The sequence below is a fragment of the Mauremys reevesii genome, linkage group 11, assembly GCF_016161935.1.
Source record: "Mauremys reevesii isolate NIE-2019 linkage group 11, ASM1616193v1, whole genome shotgun sequence".
NCBI lineage: Eukaryota > Metazoa > Chordata > Testudines > Geoemydidae > Mauremys > Mauremys reevesii.
Window position 1 is genome coordinate 45625476 of NC_052633.1, and position 19020 is coordinate 45644495.

The 19020-nt window shown below is 46.5% G+C and overlaps 1 protein-coding gene across 3 annotated transcripts in view; it reads left to right on the forward strand.

The window, feature by feature from the left end:
• RBMS1 (RNA binding motif single stranded interacting protein 1) overlaps window positions 1-19020 on the forward strand; it is a 241679-nt gene that overhangs the window by 20992 nt on the left and 201667 nt on the right. The window lies entirely within an intron of this gene.

Sequence of the window (19020 nt, forward strand, 5' to 3'; positions counted from 1 at the left end):
TTGGCTCAGCCTGGCATCTACCAAATATATGTTGCATAGCAACTCTGTGCATATCTCTGAACTTGTGTGTAGATTTGGCTTCCACTTCATGATTGAATATGGAAATGTGTTTTTCTTTAGCATCTTTAAAGATGGAAACAAGGGTGCCAGGCATGACAGACGGGCATAAGCCTTGAGCTGGTCTCAGGAATGCAATGCATAGAGGAAGGCTATGTACTCTTCCCCACCCCACCTGTGCTGGGTGTGGCTCAGGATCTGACCCCAAGATTCCAAACTGAGTATCTTAAGGTAGAAGAAAGAAGGAAACAGAACACAAGGAAAAATCACATTCAGCTAAAGGGGCACTATTCTTATCAGCCCATTCGCCTTCTCCCTGGGGAAAACTTCCTGGTGTGGGCTAATCTCTAGGAGGATCTCCTCTTCACATGAAATTTGTCCTTTGTCATTTTGTTGGTGGGAGACAAGTTCTTGTTCTATCCCACATCTCTCATGGAACAGACAGAAGGGCTGGTCCCAAGCCTCACAGATCTGATAGAATCATGTCACCAGAATTTCTGTAACTTGCAATTGCTCCTGGGATCCCCCTAAAAGGGGAATCTGCAGCATCGGAGTCATGGGAGATGCTTAGAGTTGTATTTTTTCCATCCTGATCTCTGCTTGTCTCTTGGAGCAGCCACTGCATGTCCCTTTCCCTGTGAGGATCCTCAGAACCGGAGCACACTCCAAGTAGAAAGTAGAGACTGGCATGGAGGCAGACCTAGATTAAAGACCTTTAGGGAGTGTGCACAATTGGCTTCTCACCCCCCATATTGATGGAGGAGCAGTTGGGCCAACCATGAGCAATGCTGCAACCCTGTGCACTGGGTTGTAATGCCACCCACCCAAATCCTGAGATGGGGACCCTGTGCAAATGCACCAAGTGCCCGTTAGTTAATCTGGACAGTGTGGAGGTAGCTGAGTACAGCTTCTGTGGAGGAGGGGTGGGATCTGTGCATCCTTTCTACATGTAGATCAGGTCCTCAGATTTTAGACTTCCTATGTAGCATTAAGGGTTGGATTTACAAGGGGGGTGTTCTGGGCTGGGTTTCTTTCAATCTCTCCTGTTCTGCTTCATGTAATTATTTAAATACTCATTTGGCCAGAGCCACAGTGAGAGTGACTCCATAGCCGATGGCTAGGGCACTGACTCGGGAGATGGATGACCCAGGTTTCATTCCCTTCTCCAACTAATATTGAATTAAGGATTTTGGAAGTCTGTGTGCATGCCCAGGTGCCAAAATGGAGGCACCTCAGGGACTTTAACAGTGGAAACTCAGATATCTGGGGACTTTAGGTGCCAATAGGGTTAGGCGGCAGCTGAATAACGGTTTTGTGAATGCCAATGGTGACTAATGTTCAACTTAGACACCTACGCCCTCCTTTTAAATCCCACCCTAAATTGTCCTTTTCCCAAGCTCAGCATTCTCTAAAGAATGATGCATTGTAAAGATCTGCAGATATGCTCTAAGTTATATCCTCAGCCCCTTTTTTCAATTGCAACATTAACAGTTAACCCAACACATATTGCTCCCCAGGCAAAATTACGGAAACATTTACTTTTTGGTTTATAAATGCCAAGTCCCAGTAAGATCCAAGAACATCAGCTGTGAGTGCTTGCAATACAATACTTCCTAGAAAAAGTGCTGGTGATGTTTTTCCTGTTCTCAGAACAATCCTGCATAATCTAGTTGTTGGTGTTTCTGGTTTTTCTCTAGATCTTAAATTATCTGGCAGTAAAATTTAAAGTCAGGGAGCTTCTTTAGCCTTTGCAGGTTACTGATAGCTGCTAATTAGAGCTTGAACTTTCCCATGGCTGGTAGTAGATAGACCCTCTGCCCTGTGGTGTGGGAATCTGCATCTTCCAGCACATCGGTGCTGTGGTCCTACACTTTCTCCCAGTGTAGTTCCTCTTTTTCTCCTAATATTGTCATTCAGTTTTTCCACCTGCCAAGGACTGACTGACAGTTTTATGTTACCCCAATGCTTACTGAGATGTCTAGGTATGTTTCTCAGAGTTCCTGAGAGACATTGTACCATCCCTTTATTTTTTGATTACGGTTTTGCTGTGTCCTAGGGAGACAAGATGGGTGAGGTAATATCTTTTATTGGACCAACTTCTGTTGTGAGAGAGACAAGCTTTCAAGACTACACAGAGCTCTTCTTCAGGTCTGAGAAATGTACTACGCCTCTCGTGGAGATGGGTTTTTTAGAGCGCTGGGAGACCTCTCTCCCAGCATTCTGCTGCAACTATACAAGCCACATTGCCAGTGTAGCCTAGCCCTCAGTGTCACAGCTAAATACACTGTGGAACAGACTGTTTGTTTAGCATAAGTAGTTAACACATATTTCAAAGGACCATTCAAGGTCAAATGGCCCATTAGTACCCTGTCAGTCATGGGGGAGAAAGAAAGGGAAAGGGTTGTTAGCGGTTATAGATTGTGGTAATAGGCATAAATCCAATGTCTATTTTCAGTCCAGGTGTTTTAGGCTGCCAGCACAAGCTGCACAGCGCAGTTGCCCAGCTCAGCCAGGCCACACTTCGCACAAGTTTAACTGGTCCACAGCGCTGATTAAAACCGCTCCTGCGCTTGCAGCGTGTTGCTGGCAGCTGCTCTGCCCGTGGTTGGACAGCGCTGCAGCGCTGCGGTTGGACCACCACCAGCGCCCAAGGTGTGACACACATCAGCCACCACAGCTCCTCAGCACTCTAGGACATCTCCCAGAATTCCAGCGCTCCTCCTGCCTTCCAGTTTGCACTCTCGCTTCCCCTGGCCATTTAAAAAACTCTCCTGTTGCGCTGAAATTTAAAAAAAAATGCCACACAATCAGTAAATGGTTCCCAGTGCAGTCAATTGCCCAGTCGTCAGTGCAGAGCCCCACCATGGAGGCAACCAGGTGCCACAGCACAGCCACAGGGAGTGCAGGTCTGTTGCAGTGCAGCATCAGTGTTTTGGGGCAGCAGCGTTTTCAGGCACAGCTGCATGGTCAGAAGGAAGATTGTCATATCAGGCAACAGGATAGGGGAGCAGGGGGGAGGGGGTTAATCAGAGGCAGAGTGCAGGCCACAAAGCCGAGAAGGGGCATCCGGGAGATTAATGAAAAATGCGGAGGGGGAATGGAAGAGCCCCCGACCCCCCACGAGATGGGGACGAGAAGGAGATGGATGGGATGGGCATGGACAGGGGGACGAAGGAGGAGGCTGAGGAGAGGCTGGGGGGGGGGAGGAGGGGAGAGGGGGGGGGGAGGGGGGAGGAGGGAGGAGGAGGAGGGGGGGGGAGAAGGAGCAGAGGGGAGAGGGAGGGGGCAGGAGGAGAGCCGCAGCCCAGAGCAGCACAAGCAGAGGCTGAAGCAGCAGCAGGCAGGCAAGGACAAGCAGAGGAGAGCAGCAGGCAGCAGCAGCAGGTTTTCTGGATGGAAGGGGAGCGTTGATGGAGGAATAAGTTGTTGGATGCAGGATGGTGGGGGGTCTGTATGGATGCATGCATGGCATGATATCTCTCGCATCTAATATGAAAATGCTATCAGTCAAGCCGCGCGCGTAATGAGCGAGTCATTGGCGCAAGCGCTGGTGCCGTGGCGGCCCCACCCAGCGGCTAGGCGCCACGGCCAGGGCCAGGTCCAGACGGGGGGCCGCCAGCCACACCTGGTTGTGGGGAGGCGCCCATCAAGGAACAGGGGCCCCTGTTAGAGGCCCCGCCGGACGTAGGAAACATCTAAGAGCCCCAGCTCCTCCAGATTAAGTCGCTGGTGAAAATGTTGGGAAGGAAGGATTGAAAAGAAATAGAAATGAGATCATCCTCTGTATCAGAGATCTCACTCCAGATCACCCCCTACCCTCTCTCACCTCAGCCCCCTCCCTCCTCTCAACCCCCCTCACCTCTGGCTTCCCCTCTGTTTGCCCACCTTTTCCTCATTTGCAAGTTTGAACTTGATTTTGCAAGTGATAAAGTGCAAGTGACAAGTGTGAGTTTGCAAAGTGAGAACTGTGAAGTCATGTGTTTGTTGTGTGTGTAGTCATGTGTGTTGTGACTGTGTGTGTGATTGTGTGTGTGTCTGTGTGTCATTGATGTTGGTCCAGAAAAAAGAAGAAAGAGCAAAGAAGACAAAGAAAAAGAGAAAAACAAGAAAAACAGAAAGAGAAAGAAAAAGTTGGAAGAGAGAGAAGAGAAAGAAAGGAGGAAAGCAGAGAAAGGAGAGAAGAAAAAAAGAAAGAAGAGGAAAGAGAGGCGGCTGAAAGCCAGAAAGGAGAAGAGAAGTGGCCAGAGGAGCGAGGAGCCAGAGCTGAGCTGCACACACCCCACCCCACAGCAGCACTACCCCCCCCGTTGTGCTCCGCACCCCCCTGTCAGCAGTGCCCCCCTCCCCAATGTCCACCCCCCTCCCACCCTCCAGCCCCACCACCACCCCCCCCTGCCCCCAACACCCACCCACCACCCCCCCCTCACCCTCACCCCATACCACCCATGCCCCTGCACCCTACACTATATGCCATCAACAAACATTACCATGCAGCATATGCAAACTAAAAGCTGTACAGTAGACCAACCATCACCCAACTTGCCCTGTTACAGTAATGTTGTGTTGTGTGTCTGTCTGTGTGTGAAATGAAATGTTCTGTGTTCTGTGTCTTGTTTTTTTTTTTTTCTTTTCTTTAAAACAATCTATAGTCTAAAAACACCTTTTAAAGAAAGAGAAAGAAGAAAGCAAATGAATATTATTATTATATATGCAAGAATAACATTATTATATATGATAAATATAATACAACAGCAACATGCATGTTGGCTTTCAAGCAGGCAGCAAATTCTTCCATTGCTTTTCTCCCCAAGCCCCAAATCCTTCCCTCCCCTAATCCCTGCCTGCCCTGGGCCTCTCTCTCTGCCTCTATTCAGCCTCCAGGACTTGAACCTCGGTGGTCCATGCCTCACTGAATTCACCCTTCCTTCCTTCACAAATATTATGGAGGGTCAAATATTATGGATAAATGCTGGGCCCTTCTTCTAGCTTCCCATACAAACATCTCCCCACAGCCCAGCCCACCCAAACATCTCCCAAGCACCCCACCAAAGTCAAAAGCACACTCATCCCTGCCAGTTGCACCGTCTGTGCTCCCTGGTCTGCTTCCCTCCTTGGGCCTGAGCTAAGGCGGGGTATAGCCATGAGCCAAGGCAGGGAGGGTCTGGGGATCGCAATCTTCCACATCTGGTCCTCATCCCCTCTCTTCCTGTCTTCTCTCCTGCCTGCTCCTGCCTCCTGCACTGTCCTTCCGAGCTGTGCATTCCTTCCCTTTCCAGCCCAGCCTGTGAAAAATGGCATGTGGTAAATGAGACCAAATGCGCGCCCTGGAGAACCATAGAGACGCCCAGAGAACCATACCCGATGAGGTCGGATTAACGGAATCCAGGTAGGGGCCATCCGGAGAGATATGTCCCCCTCCATCTATCGCCCCCACAGTTGCAAAGCCATCCAGCCATCACTCCACAATCCCCTGCACCCTCTCTCAGGATGCGACAATTTTTCTGCAAAAACTTGCATCAAACGATTTTCCCGCAAAAACTTTCCCACACCAAACTGGTTTCCTTCCCGACCGGCCGGCTGTCTGGATTTCTTGCTTCCCAGCCTTCCCACCCCCCTTCCCACCCCACCTCAGGCAGCTCTCAATCTTGTGTCTCTCTTGCGCAGTGAGTGAGAGAGCTCAGCACACAGTCCCAGTCAGTTTCTTTCTTTCTCTGCAAGTTGCCACTGCCTGCTCTTCAGTCCACCCTTCGATGTGATCCCACTCCCCCCACTCAGTGTGCTTCCCCCGAGCCCAAAGCGCGCGTCAGCTGGTGCTGAGCATTTCCAGCAATGCGCAAGCACACTCAGCAGCGGCAGCGCAATCCATATTGATATCATATATCATCTATGGACTCCTCACACTTTGGAGCTGAGAGGAAGAAGGGAAGCGTGCGTGTGCTGTGTGCTGTGGTCACCATCACTCATCAGCTCAGCAGCAGTCCATTGCCACAGAAATCAAAGAGAGAGTAACAGAAAGAGACAGACAGACACGCACAATGGCGCCCGGCGCTGCTGGAATGAATGATGGGATGTGAGCGATGCGGCGCTGGCAAACAGGAAGCGGAATGACCGCTTCCTTTCTTCTTCCTTCTTCCAATACGCCAAAGCGCGCCAAACGTGGGAAAGGTGCGGACGAGGGATAGCTGCCCACAATGCACCAACAGCCTCAAGCAACAGCGCGTGCTGTGTGTGTGGCCACACTGCAGCGCTGGTAGCTGTCAGTGTGGCCACCACCCAGCGCTGGCCCTTACACAGCTGCATGAGCAGCGCTGTAACTCCCAGCGCTGCAACTTGTAAGTGTAGCCAAGCCCTTAGTGTCTAGCAAAGGTATGGATTTAAGCTCCCAGGCTTAAATGGGGTTCTGTGAAAAGTGTTCACTTACAGGTGATAAGGAGTCTGTGTCTTTTATCATTTTCCTGTGTGAGTTCATTCGAAAGCCAGGGCCACCTGGGGGGGGGGGGCAAAGGGGGCAATTTGCCCCGGGCTGCGCAGGGGCCCCCAAGAGAACAGCTGAGGCTCCCGCCTTCGCCCCTCTCCTGGAGCCTTAGCGCATCAAGCGGCATCCTCAGACAGCGCCGCAGCATGTCTCCGGCGGGACCCCTGAGCCCCGCCCCGCTCAGAGCCACGTGGTGAGGGGGCGGGGCTGGGAGCTCCGGGCTGAGCTCAGCTGCCGCCGCTCGGCATAGAGCTCCCAGCCCCACCCCCTCACCACGTGGCTCTGAGCGGGGCGGAGCTCAGACCCGGCGGAGACATGCTGCAGCTGTTCAGCGAGGCGCTGAGACTCCGGGTGAGGAGGGAGCCGGGGGTAAAAGGCTGGGGCCAGGGGGTTGGATAAGGGGCGGGGTGTCCCAGGGACAGTCAGGGCACAGGGCGGTCAGGGGGCAGGGAATGGGGGGGTTGGATTGTGGGCGTTCGGGGGGGGTGGATAGGGGTTGGGGCAGACAGGGAGCAGGGGTGGGGTCCCAGGGTGGTGGTGGTGGAGGTCTCTGGGGGACGGTGAGGGGACAAGGAGCAGAATGGGTCAGGGATTCTGAGGGGGGCAGTCGGGGGGCAGGACGTGGGTGAGGTCGGATAGGGGGCAGGGCCAGGCTGTCTGGGAGGCACAGCCTTCCCTACCCTAAAGCTCATTCAGCAGTTTGAGGCTTGCAGAAGAGCCAAGCTGTTAGCTTTTCCATTAGGTCTACCATCCCTTTCACTTCTCAAATGCCAAATTATAGTCTACATGTAATTTCAGTGTCATAGGGAGATTCATGTCAGGGGAGGGTAGCTTCATTTAAAATTAGCCACTGGGGGGAAGGATCACATGAGAAGAGCAATATCCTTTCCAACCCTACCAAGGGAGACCCCCCCGCCCCTGCATTCCCTGAGGCTTCAGAGGGGTTAATTCAGTGGTTCTCAAACTTTTGTCCTGGTGACCCTTTCACATAGCAAACCTCTGATGCGACCCCCCCCTTTATAAATTTAAAACTCTTTTTTTTATATATTTAACACTATTATAAATGCTGGAGGCAAAGCGGGGTTTGAGGTGGAGGCTGACAGCTCACTACCCCCAGTAATAACCTCGTGACCCCCTGAGGGGTCCTGACCTCCAGTTTGAGAACCCCTGGATTAATTTAATTTTAGCATCCTGTGTCCATTCACATGCATGTGCTATTTCGAGCATTTCAGTTTTGACAACATAGACTCATCCCAGATTCTGGAACAAGCTCAAATGCTCACTTCGTGGAGTATGTACATAAGCTATAGTAAAGAAAAACCCACAGTAACCGTCTCCAGTTTGTGAGGGACCACATGGAGCCAGTCTCTAGGAAACAGATAAATGCATGGAGATTAAGTCCATTAATGGCTATTAGCCAGGATGGGTAAGGAATGGTGTCCCTAGCCTCTGTTTCTCAGAGAGTGGAGATGGATGGCAGGAGCAAGGTCACTTGATCATTACCTGATAGGTTCACTCCCTCTGGGTCACTTGGCATTGGCCATTGTCAGTAGACAGGATACTGGGCAGGATGGCCTTTGGTTTGACCCAGTATGGCTGTTCTTATGTTCTAACCTAAATGAACCCAAAGTTATGGAGACAGATATGAGTCAAGGAAGCCAGCAGAGTATCAGAAACCTGGAAAAATCTCTGCCTGGATGGGCTCAGGTGTTTGGTTACAAGCTGAGGATTTTTTTTTTTAAGCAGAATTTTTTTATTGTTTAAAAAAACAATCAAATGCAGCAAATATTTGGCCACACACTTCTGAAATCTCAAACCATATTCAGGTTTTGGCAGACTAATTTCAGCTTTTCAATTAAAAAAACCACAACAAATCTTGAAGGAAAGCAGACATTGTCCGTGATTTTTTTTCTGCTTTTAAAAAAGCCCTAGTTTTCGATCCAGAAAAAGTTTTGATGGAAAATATTTATCCAACCCTTTTAATGAGCTTTAGTGCCTTTTAGCACTAGCTGATGCTGAGAACCAGTGATACCTTGTAAAGAAGTTTTCTCAAAACTGGGTTTGTGCCGAAATGCGGAAGGTTTATTTTTCCCAGGGGCGCCTGTGGAGGGGACCAAGTGGAGCAATTTGCCGTGGGCCCCGCAAGGGCCCCCAGGAGAATATAGTATTGCAATATTTTATAGAAGGGGCCCCCAAAATTTCTTTGCCCCAGGCCCCCTGAATTCTCTGGGTGTCCCTGTCGAGAGCTTAGTGATTGTCTGGTTTCACCCACATAGTTGTTACTGGGGCATTTAGGGCACTGGGTGAGTACATCACATATTGTGCAGAACCTCTGGATCTTGACAGCTGTGTTGTGGGGGGTATAGTTCATTATAGTGGTGGAAATATGGCTGCAGGTTTTGTATCTGTTTGTTATGGCAGGGTCTGGGGCCACTTTGAGTTGCCGTGTCCTGGTCCGTTTCCTACTCAGATACGGTTTGCCTAAACAGTGTCTATCATTCTTTTCCACATTTCATCTTTTACTCTCTGCTTCATTGTGGTTTTCCAAGTGGGCCAGATGCTTGCATTATAAGCCATAGGCGCTGACTCCATAGGTGCTCGAGGGCCAAAGCACCGATGGAAAAAATTAGTGGGTACTTAGCACCCACTGGCAGCCAGCTCCGCCCTCCCCCACGAGTGTCTCCTGCCCGCCAGTGGCCCTGCTGATCAACTCTTCCCCCTCCCTCCCAGTGCCTCCTGCCCACCGCAGTCAGCTGTTCTGCAGCATGCAGGAGGGAGGGGGAGGAGTGGGAACAGAGCGCTCGAGGGAGGGGCTGAAACTGGGCTGGAAGAGGAAGGAGCTTTGGGGGAGTGGTGGTGTGGGGGTGGGGTCTGGGGCAGAGCAAGGATTGAGCACCCCTGGGGCAGGGAAGAAGCCAGTGCCTGTGTTACAAGCCACTTTTCAGTCTTTCACTGGCCCTTTGTGCTGTGGAACTATCATCTCTCTGTTCACCTATCTTTTTCTCCTCCATGTTCTCTGCTTCTCATTAGTTTCTCACTGGGTGTATTTTTTTTTAATATCAACTGATAATCATAAGGAATATCAGAATTATATGGTTGTTTTGTGGCTTTGCTTTTTCTTTCAGGTGTTTATATGCTTTCCTTCCTCCACCTCAAGCTTCAGAGAATCACAAAAACAATCATTCTGCGGATGGTAATCAAGCAACTGAACTGCCACACCATCTTGTGAATAGTTGTTCCAGTATGTCAAACCATACTCTGAGAACTTCATTAACTAGGAAATTTGTGAAGAGTTTGTTTTGGGCTTGCATCTAAAGCAAGTTATTTCTTAATCTTGCATGTTTCGGAGATAACAAAAGCGCATAATTTGGCTTCCAGTATGATAGGTATCTTCAGGGTGATATGGGTGTGGTGTTATCTGAATGTTTCATTTTATTTTCTGAGAGGAAGGTCTTAATATCATGAAAAACTATGATAGATTCTTGATGACTTCAGCAAACTCAGGAACAATGCTGTCCACTGTCGAATTTTAAAACAATGTGTTTTACTGAGGCTGTAACAAACCATAAGCTGTTTCTTTGCAGTGCTATCAGCAGCCACATCATTACAGTAAAGAAAACTATAACTCAGTGGATCAAATTTTGATTTAGATTTACAACAATATAATTCCATTGACTTTGATGGAGCTAATCTGGATCCACCTCAGTATAAGAGAGCAGAATTTAGGATATTATGTTCCATGAAGAACAAGCATATTTCAGTTTTTATTTGTAGATTACACTGGCTTTTAATGGCTTTTAGCTTTCAGAGTACTCTACCCTTCTTCCTCTTGTAATATAACATCTGACTGATGGCATTAGGAACTCTCCTTGAAAAATCAAATCACAAAAATCTGAGGAGCCATTTAATAACATTTCTCATCAGCTCTCAGATACCAGAACAATTATTTGTTTGCTAAATGAGGCAGATTTCTTTATTGGGCTGTCAGTGTTCCAAAAACTGCATTTATACAAGAGATTGTCATAAAAAATGTATGTGCTTATTTCAGGCTATAGCTACAGCCCTGTTCTAGAAATTTGAATCCTCGGTAGTGAAGTGCAGAGGATACAGTGCAGGAAAACATCTACAAAACAGAGGATATTTTGTTCAGTTCATACAAGAAGCTTTCCTCAACTACTGAGAAATGAGAGCAGCTTCCAGTCTCTCCCCCTTCCCCTCCTTTTGAAGCAGCTCTGCAAGAATAAATGAACATGTTAAACATTGTCGAGTTCATGCACTTGAAGAGCCCCCTAGGGCTGTATTCTAAAGCCTTTTCATGGCCTTTATATTCATAAATAAGGGATTTACTGCATTTAGACACATATCAGGATCACAGTGAATGTTTGAATTAACATTCACTCTAAGGAGAATAAATTCCCTAGCCCTCATTAACGTCCACCTCCTAGGTACACCTAAAGATTGAAATAAGAGGATTTTGAAACATTCCTGTTCTCTGTCCTCTTTTTAAAAAGAGAGGAGAAAATACTCCGTCAAAACTGCCAAGCAGCAAGATAGATGTAGGTGTCTGCAGTATCTTTGAAAGCCCAGTTCATACTGCATGGGTATACGTTATCGATTTTCTGTAATAAAAACTACATGGCAACCACTCAAAAAGCATTCAGACATATATCTGCCAATTAACAACTGTAACAATACTCCATCCTAATAATTATTATCAGGTACTGTGATGGGATATATCTCTAAAATCTGAGATCATGAAGTCATATTTGCCTGGATCTTATAGCTTAGGAAAACACACAGGGTCATTCTCATTGACTTACATTTATATTGTGTTGGTTTTATTACTATGTAATTAAACCCTGCTATATATATTATTCTGTCTGGTGGAAGTGTTTTCAATGCTGCAAGGCATGCAACTTGGATCTGCTGCAGCTGGGAATGTACCAACCAGTCTGGATACACAAACATGCCTGAGCTCTACTTGAGCTAGTGCATTAAAAATCGTAGTGTTGACACTGTGGCATGGGCTAGTCATCAGAGCATCGACCCAGCGAGTCAGGCGGGCTTGTATTTGGATGGCTGTCCCATGCCGCCATCTGTGCTGCAACATCCACTCTGCTACTTTTAGTGCATTAGGTCGAGCACAGCTAGTTCATATCTGTCTAAACTTATAAGTAAAAATTCTCTAACAGGGTTTTAAAGTTTTCTTTTTTAAAAAAAAAAACTTCTAGAAAAAAGTGAAGAAAACGATTTGGTAATAAAAGAAGCAGAAAGAAGCTACATTGCAGCTGGGAGGCACGCTCCCAGCTGCAATGTAGACATACCTTTACAGACTTAGGCATGCAAAAGCAGCATTATTTTCAGATGTATAATTGAAATGTCTTGTGCAACTGAAAATAATTCCAAGTTTTTGCACGTGCAGCTGCATATTTTGCACATGTAGCTCAGATGCATTGTTTTGAATATGTTTGAATTTGTGTCTAAAACAATAACAGCAAGTTAGAAGGGCCTTTGCACTACTCAGCAGCCTGTGCTCCTACAAGTGAGTGGAAGTTAATCCAGAGTGTACTTGGCATATGTTACGCAGGCAACTGGAACTGGGCTGTGTTGCTTGGGCTGGGGAGGATAAGCTGCTGCTTTCTCTTAGTTTGTGATTGGTTCTCTGGGCTCTCTGATTGGATGTTTCTGACTGGAGAAGGGGAGCACTCACCTTTTTTTAGTACTATTACCCCTTTAAACCTGATTTCTAGCCAAAAATGCAGGGTCTAGTAGGTGGTTCCAGTTGGATGGAGAAACTGGTGATAGTCAGGTATTGCTTTGATGTAGTTTTGTTTACTTACAAAGAATATACAGAAGGAGTCAAATAGCAGGAAACAGTTTATTTTGCTCATGGGCACAAGCTTCTTTTCCACCAGCACCCTGATCCAAAATTTCTCCTCAGGTTTCTTCCAGGGTCACACTTTGTGCTTTCAGCTGCTTCTTCAGACTCTGCGTGGTTTTCTTGCACTATTCCTGGATCTCTGTTTCTGTGTGTTCTCTCTTTACCCCCGCTCCCCCAAATAATACTCAACAAAACTCCTCTGCCCACTCAGTCTAAAATGCTTGAGTGGGTTCACAAACTCTTTTGTCTTAGGTGGGGGGCTTGTGATTAACTTATCCTGACAATTGCATTAATAGAGGGATGAATTCACACACAGTCTCAATGAGGCTTTAACTCAGCCCATAACAAGGTTTCACACAGCTCATGAAGTTACCTTCTAACTATTCTTCTGGGTTAGTGTTCTTTGGAAAAAGGATTTTAGCTAACCTGAATCTCTAAACACACACAATTGCTCATTCACACAAACATAAGCAAGGATACAAAGGAAAACCCTGTCGGACTATTTCACCTACAGACTATGAAGGAAAGAAGAGAGAGAAGTTGTTGTAAATAACTGGGAGGAGCTGAAATGCAGTTACAGGGGGCCATATAAGCACCTGTATAGACACTTTTTTTTTTTTGGACTGGTGGACTTGTTTTGACCCCTGAACATTGTCCAGTGCCTCTGTGCCTAAAAATCAGCTGAAACAAACTTGGGTCTTGAAATGGAAATCCATATACATCTCAAAAGGTCTTCCAATGCCTTAACCTAGTCCTACGTGATCTCAAAAGGCCAGGCTTCCTCTTTTAGAATATGATGATTTTATCATCTCTGTGATTCACACTTCCTCTTTGGAGGAGAAAATTGACTCCCCCTCCCTCCCCCCATTGCAAAGTCTAGAGAATTAAATAGAAGGGTTAGAAAATATTTTATCCAGATCCTACTGTTAAAATGATCTGCTGCTGCTGCTCTAACCAGGTCTCTCCATCTTTGAAACTGAGTCTGTCACAGAAAAGTCCTTTTACTGGTTTGCTTTCTCTAGGGATGGATTAAGACTAAATTAGGTGTGGATCTAATCCAGTGGTTCTCAAGCCCAATCAGCACACAGTTGCAGCCCATGTGACATTCTTGGGGCCATACAGATAGCATATATATTGTGTGGTTGCAGCCCACATAACACATTGAGCTGCATATGCGGCCCACAATGGAAAATAGGTTGAGAATCACTGATCTAATCCAACCCAAGGGCCCTCCACAACAAATCAAAGTCCTGCAGGCACTCCTTGCAAGACAATGGAAAAGCTCCTGCTCTCAAATAGATATAGCTATCCGAGTTCTTCAGCTCTACCGTGGAGAGGAACTTAAACTGATTATGTGACAAGGAGAAGAAAAATGCTTGTACTACAGTGCTAACAATAAAATGAAAATAGCAGATATTCATTCTCTCTCAAACTTTACATTAAAAAAAATTTAATAGGAAAATATTTAATAGGAAACTGGAAAATATAGAGAACGTTGCTTAAAAATAACAGTGAGTACTGGGCAGTATTGAACGGGCTATTATAAGAGATGTAAATGGGAAGCTTAAATATTACCTAAGGCTTAAGAGTCTGCGTCTATATTTGGAATATTATGTAAAATGATAAAAGTATATGGCATTCCTATTAAACAGTCACTTACACTGGAACAAATGCATCCCTGTTGTAACTCAGTTGAAGGCAGTGGAGACATACCACTGACAAATTTGGCTCTCTGAATTCACTTATGAATTAGAAGATGATATTGTACCAGTTATCAACTTCAAGGACTCACAGAAATCATGGCTGTACAGTAATATTTTCTTTCAAATGTTGAAATGGATTGAGTCATGGATGCAGATAGGAGGAAGAAAACTTATTTCCAGGGATACAGGATCTCTTCCCCCCACCCCACCCCCCACCCCCGCAGCTTACACAAAACCACTGAGAATCATACCAAGAGATTTGTTTGTTCTGAGAGAAGAACTGCAAAATATTGGGCCAGAGGTGTCCGTTCTTCATCCTGCATACTGAGGGTAATTTCTAAAAGAATAAAATATGCTTTTATTATTTTGATTCTGTAGTTCATTTTAAGGCTACATAAAGTAACTATAAAAATGATTCTCTGATATTGATCAGCTTTGCATTGAGGTTGAGACATTTATATAGAAATCAGGGCCTTATAATTAACAGCAAAATCAACTCTCTTGCTTTTTAATTTTTTCTTACAATTTCTGCATAATAAGGGCAAAGAAGCCAAAGTGTGGAATGGGGCATAACTAGAATAATTACTGGTAGAAAATAATCTCTGGGTGAAATTCACATGCCCCTGCACAAAATTGTAATTGGGCTTTGTGTAGGGAACTCCATGTGAATGGGGGAAGAGACTCCATCCTCCAACCAATTTACAGGCAGGGAGCAAAGCTACAGTCTATGGACTGGAATATTGGGCACAGCCCCATTCAGAGGTTTATGCCCCTTGCCATGTGACAGTGTGTATTCAGTGGCACACTCCCAAGGTTAGTATAGTGTACAATGGGTTAATCTAATAGACTTCATTCAGATCAATTTTCAAACCTGGACAGCTCATTTAGAGATCCTCATTTTGTGTTTTCCCTTACATCACTACATATTGTATAGTAGGTGCCTATATCCATTTACCCAAGTAAAGATCTGGGTGCCTACATCGCCATCTCTGAAGCAAACATATAAGAAAGCATTTCATAGTGGGTCACTGATACCCAAGCGATAAACTAGTTACAGCTATTCTTTTAACAGGCAAGTCTCCTCCTCTGTTTCTCAGTTGCTTTACCTTCTTGATCATTCAAAACTACAAGATTCCTGAAAAAATTATGGGCCTATAACTGGAGGATAGTTGGATTACTGAGGCCTGGTCTACACTAAGGGGGGGGGGCGAACTAGGGTACGCAAGTTCAGCTACGCGAATAGCGTAGCTGAACTCGAAGTACCCTAGTTCGACTGACTTACCCGTCCAGACGTGGCGGGGTCGAACTCCGCGGCTCCAAGGTCGACTCCGCCACTGCCGTTCGCGGTGGTGGAGTTCCGGAGTCGACCGGAGCACGCGGGGAGTTCGAACTATCGCGTCTTGATTAGACGCGATAGTTCGAACTCCGAGAAGTCGAACTCACCGCGTCGACCCGGACGGTGAGTATAGACCTACCCTGAGTTAAGATAACTCATTCAACATGAGCAATCAAGATTTGTGAAAACAAACTATCATCAGGCAGTATGATTAGGCTGTTTAATATCTTCCATGTTGCTAGAGACTTCCTTTTTGCAGCTCTCATGCTGCCTGCATCCAGAGAGAGGAGAAAGGGGGAAAACTTGTGATAGGATGTCATAGAATTACCTTTCTAAAATAATGCTTGGGCACTAGCTCTTTACTAACCTCACTGCATGATTCATAATTAGACACCTTCCAGACACCTTTCCATTCGATTAAGCTCCAGTATAACATGTGAGTTTATAAACCCTATGTATAATTTGACCTTTTAGGCCCCAAATGAGCAACATATGTCCATCCCTCTTCAGCAGAGCACCTTCAAGTATGTGCTTGAAGGTAAGCATGTACTATAGTGCTTTGCTGAATTGGGGCCTACTTGCAGGGCGGGTGCAAGGATGTTTTGCGTCCTATACGAAACTTCCACCTTGTGTGTCCCCACCCCCCGAGCCCTGTGGCAGCTCTCCGTCCCACCCCTCCACCCTAAGGGCCCCCCCCACGGCAGCTCCCTGTCCCAGCTCACCTCTGCTCCGCCTCCTCCTCTAGCACGCTGTCACCGCTCCACTTCTCCCGCTTCCCAGGCTTGCAGCGCCAATTAGCTGTTTGGTGCCACAAGCCTGGGAGAGAGAGAAGCAGAGCAGGGCGGCGTGCTCAGGGGAGGAGGCGGAGCAGAAGTGAGCTGGAGTGGGGAGTGGTTCCCCTGCATGCCGCGCCCCCCCCCTTACTTGCTGCAGGCGGCCTTCCCCGCACCCTACTGCCCCAGGTACCGCCACCTAAATGCCGACAATGACTGGGGTGGCTGAAGATCCAGCCGCCACAGTCGCCGCCGAAGGACCCAAAACGCTGCCCCCAAAATGCTAGCCCCCTAGGCGACCGCCTAGGTTGCCTAATGGGTTGCACCGGCCCTGCCTACGTGGATTAAAAACATTTCTAAAGTGGTTGTTATGTAGATATTATGGGCCCAACTCAGTGCTGGGTTAAACAGATGCAAATTTCAATAGGAGTTACTATTGCGTAAGTCAGTTGTTCTATTTTTCTTACTTGGCATTTCTCTACATGCAAAACATTTTGGTTTGTATTGTTTTTTGCTCTTTACAAAGGGATCCCTATAACAATATGAAATTGCCATGTATTTGTGTGTGTGTGTGTGTGTGTGCAGACTCTGAGCATGTTGCATCCAGATTTTCATCAACCATGGGCAGAATGCCATGCAAATATAAAAGCAGGGTGAATGAGGATATGCACCGTCGTTGGCAAATTGCCAAGGTCTCAGAGGGTCAGGGTTTATAGTTCACATGCTTTGCCAAACCTTTTGGGTCTGCAAAAATGAACTGAATAGCATTTCTTCACTTGCACATCAGGTCCCAGGCTCAACATGGAAATGCAGGTGGTCATGGAAAAAATAATATGGTTTAAAAAAGAATGTATGAAAAACAAAAGGGTTTGATGCAGATTCAATTTGTGCTTTGGGTGGAGGTTCTGGGCTGCTCCCATTGTATTTCAAACAATTTTCCCAACCACAGAATGTACAAAGACTCAGGCTAGGACTTTTCATCTGCAAAGATGGGGAGACACATCACATGGAAAAACAATAACAAGACTCCCTCCTATTCTTAGTAATTAGCATGTATAGAGCTGGACCTCCTCTCACACAGCTGTGCACTCCAGTACTCTAATTTAAAAGGCCTTTGTCCTTCCCTCCCTGCCCCTTAGTGAGACATCGGGACAAGTTTCGTTCTGCAGGGAAGTCTTGACATTCATTTAAACTTAATTAAGACTTACTGTATTTATGAGTAATTATGGTAGGTTTGCTGACTCTTTACAAAAAATTGTGCTAGGAGTCAGATTTTTGCAGGCATGGAGCTTTATTGCTGGCATAAGATGCACTGAAGTTCACCACTGTCTCCTGTACTCCTGTAGACCAACGTGCCTGGAGAGTTGCTAGGAAATGCATTGTATGCTTCTTCCATGAATACGCAGAAAAACATTTTGGGACACCTACAGCTGTAACATTAAGTTACTAAGAGTCTGGTGTTTTTTTTCCCTCACCCTTTCATATTCCTCATCAGCTTTATCACCACCTCCATCTAATGTTTAACTCTAGCAGGTACGTTATGCAGTACTGCCAACTCAAGGCATTCAAAAATCATGACTCAGATTCTTTTAATCACATTCTGGTTTCTGAGCCAGTAGGCTTGACATTTTTAAGCTTTCCAACCCGCAAGGTTGTGGAGAAAACTTTTTTTTAAATTAAACTAAAGCTGACATTTCCACGTAATCACGTAAACTCCTGATGATGAGCTTTTAGGAATAAATGAAGAAATATAGAATATGATCATGTAGTTAAAGACTGAATCATAATGCATATGCACAAGGGGAAGCAACTTAAGATTCTAGAGGTAAACTTTTTATTCTAGCAATTCCTGACTTTTGAGGGCTTGACTCAGCAATCTTAATGTTCTGTTAACATAGTTTTTATATTAGTTTTTTATACTGTATATTCATAATATTCATATACAAGTTCTTAGGCTTTTAAAAAATCAAACTGAAAAAACAGAAATTCCATCATGTGGCATCACATTGAAGCCCACATCGTTCATCAGCAGGGTTGGAACCTGTAGATCGACCACACAGCCCTTACCACTTGGGCTAATGGAATAACTGATAGCAGTCAGGGCCGGCTTTAGGCCCATTTCCCCCGAATCAGGCCCCGTGCCTAAGAGGGCCCTGCGCCCTAAAGAAGAGTGCCTAACTTGGGCACCTTTTTAATTTTTACTCACCCTGCGGTGCTCCGGGTCTTCAGCGGCACTTTGGCAGCGGGTCCTTCACTCTTTCTGGGTCTTCGACGGCACATCGGCAGCAGGTCCTTCAGTGCCACGGAAGTCCCGGAGATCTGCTGGGTGAGTCATCCCTGCCGGAGCCCCATCAAAACTATTCAAATTGGGCCCCGCACTTCCTAAAGCCGGCCCTGATAGCAGTGGTAGGTTGTCATTATCTGTATGGACCAGCCCTAGAGAGGAGTAAGACACTTTGCCAGTGGGTTTCATAAATAAGTGCTGATGGCTGAGGAAATCTCTACAACCCCTGGATCTTGAGTTCCATTCCAGGCTCTGGAGGGGAGTGAGCACAGACTCTTCTGTCTGTTTACCACAGACTTGATCCTCTCTGCCCTGCCCCTCCAATCTCTCCCAGTCCTGTCTCTTCCACCATCACAGGCTCCTTATCCTTGCCTACCAAGTCCCAGCTCCCATTCCTCAGGTTTCTTGTCCCAATTCCAGTCTCCTTGCCTATACAGCTTTGGTCTTCCCCATGAGAGCTTGCTGCCGGAGTCCCAGTCTCCTTAGCCAGCTCCTCATCCAATCTGTCTCT